Source organism: Triticum dicoccoides, chromosome 2B (assembly GCF_002162155.2).
Source record: "Triticum dicoccoides isolate Atlit2015 ecotype Zavitan chromosome 2B, WEW_v2.0, whole genome shotgun sequence".
In the NCBI taxonomy this organism is placed as follows: Eukaryota; Viridiplantae; Streptophyta; class Magnoliopsida; order Poales; family Poaceae; genus Triticum; species Triticum dicoccoides.
Window position 1 is genome coordinate 436,207,499 of NC_041383.1, and position 2,873 is coordinate 436,210,371.

The window sequence follows — 2,873 nt, forward strand, 5'->3', positions numbered from 1 at the left end:
TTAGTTGGGCCAGCCCGTTTAATCTTTATGGGCCACTTTTGGGCTGGTCCACGTGTCAACATATCATAGGCGCATCTCGCCCATTGGATGAGTGACATCTGTGCCAACGCTGAGCTGGCACGTGATTTCGTCGGCCAATGAGAATTTTACACGTGGAAAATCGCCATTGGTCGTAGCTGTTAGCGGGTTATCGGATCCAAAACCGGACCCGATATCTTAATGGCGACCTGTTACGGTGGATGCCATGTGTTGGTCACCCTTGACGAAAGCACTTCTATGACGCGCGATTTATCGTCATGGAAGTGGACACTTCCATGATGATAATTTTGGTATTGTCATGAAACACTTCTATGACTGCACTGGTATGACTATCTTGATTCCGTCATAAAATTGTCATGGATGTACATGCATGACAAAAAACATGACCTACTGTGACAAACACGTATCATCACGGAATTGTATTTTTTTGTAGTGCTTAATGCTTGTCACTTTGGGCCCGGGTGCCATGATTTCAGATCTGAACCGTTTATGTTATCACCATTATATCCATGTTCTAGATCTGATCTTGCAAGTTATAGTCACCTACTACGTGTTATGATCCGGCAACCCTAGAGTGACAATAGTCGGGACCACTCCTGGTGATGACCGTAGTTTGAGGAGTTCATGTATTCATCGTGTGTTAATGCTTTGTTCTGGTTCTCTATTAAAAGGAGGCCTTAATATCCCTTAGTTTCCAATAGGACCCCGCTGCCATCGGAGGGTAGGACAAAAGATGACATGCAAGTTCTTTCCATAGACACGTATGACTATTTACGGAACACATGCCTACATTATATATATGAACTGGAGCTAGTGCCGTATCGCCCTAGGTTATGACTGTCTCATGATGTATATCATCCAATGAATCACCGATCCAATGCCTATGAATTACTTATATTGTTCTTGCTAAGTTACTACTATTGCTACTGCTATTGTTACTACTACAAAATAGGTGCTATCACTATTACCGTAACTGTTGCTGCTACCACTATTATAAAAACTATCATATTACTGTGCTACTGAGCACTTTGCTATAGATATTTAGTCTCCATGGTGGTTGAATTGATAACTCACCTGCTAATACTTGCAAATATTCTTTGGCTCCCCTTGTGTCGAATCTATAAATTTGGGTTGAATACTCTACCCTCGAAAATTGTTGCGATCCCATATACTTGTGGGTTATCACACTCATGAGGGGGAACAAGAAGAGGATGAGGGGGAGAGTGATTCCTCCCACACAAGAAAGATGGCAGCGACGGACGATGCTGAGGAGGAACAACCTCCTCACACCCCGAAGAGGTAGCGCATGCCCAAATTGGTCCTGCCCGATGACAGCTCGGATTCCACCAAGGAGTCCCCAGCGTCCGAACAGGTTCCGAAGAAGAACCCCAGGGTCAAGCCCTCCGCCAAAAGGTACGAATTCGGGGATTCCCAGGCGCTTGTTTCATTAGTCTATTACTGATCGTAAAAACATGTTTCATGTTGCAGCCCACCGCGCGACCACCCCACTGACCAAATCTCAAAGGAAATCTCCCCTCCAGCCGAACTGGCAGATAGTGGGACTGGGTGCTCTACGCCTCCTTCGGTGATCGGGGATACCGGAGAGGTGATGTCCCAAAGGACCCCTCCCGTCCCAGACTCAGGAGTCGGTGGTGATGAAGTCATGGCCGGGGTTAACAACCCGGTCACCGAAGACCAGGAGGGTAGATTACTCCCGGTGAACAAAGAGGGGGACCTCGGCCAATCCGAGCCCTCCCAAAAGATGGTCCTGATGCCCCCAAGGCTGCCAGAGGCGTCGAATTTGCACCCCACCAAAAGGGGATCAGGGGCCCCGCAACCAGTGCCGAACACTGGAGATCGGGCAGTGGCTGGGTGTACGGAGGTGATGGGGAAGGCCTTGAATAACTCCCCATCATGTCAGAACACTACGTCGTGATGGGAGGGGTTTTGCAAAGCATTCAGCCCGTTAACAGTGGACTGAAAGAAGCTTTTGGTGGCCTCCTGACAGGTTTTGAGGTAAGAAATGTAATGTTCTTTTTTTGAAAAACGCATTTTGCGAACAAAATTTCAGTAGTCCTTATATGTAGCGGCCCCCAGACTCTGTCAGGATTGAAAAAACCTGGCAGAGAATCAAAAATCATTAAACCAGGATTCTGAATGAGGTGATCATTTTATATTTTACAGGCGTCGGCCTTGGCGACCGCTGCTAATGTTGCGGAGCTGGCCGAGATGAATCGGAAGCCCAAAATCTCCGATGAGGAGCTCGACCTCGTCAACAAGCGGTTTCACAAAGAGCAAGGTTAGTTCCGTTGAGATTTAGTAATTTGGATTTTCCTTGTCAAGCAAGGTATTCGGGATTATCCCTAAGCAAGAAATGATCTAATGATGATCGCAGCTCTCGCCGTGGAGGTCGAGGGTCTCAAGGCCGAGCTGAGGAAGGCCAAGGAAGAAGTAGCCGAATAGAAGGCGGCGGCCGAGCGAGCGGCCGCCGAACTCGCGTCGACGAAAGAAGTCAGTGAGAAGTACGAGGCAAGAGTGGCCGAAGTGCAACATGAGCTCAAGGATGCCATCACTAAATGTGAGGACCTTGAGCAGAAGAATAAGGATCATGCCATCGAGTTATCGAAGGTGCAGCAGCAGGTCCGAGAAGCGAGGATGGAGACGCGGGGCGCTCGAGAGGAGCTCCGACAAGTAAAGCAAATTGCAGATAGTAAGCCATATTTACTGCAGAGTGTCTTTGGCGGCCACAGATTTGTGTTGCTCACACGAGTCTAGCGTTCTGAAGGCGCATTTGTGGAGCTCCCAAGGAGTACGACGGATGCGGCAATGCACTA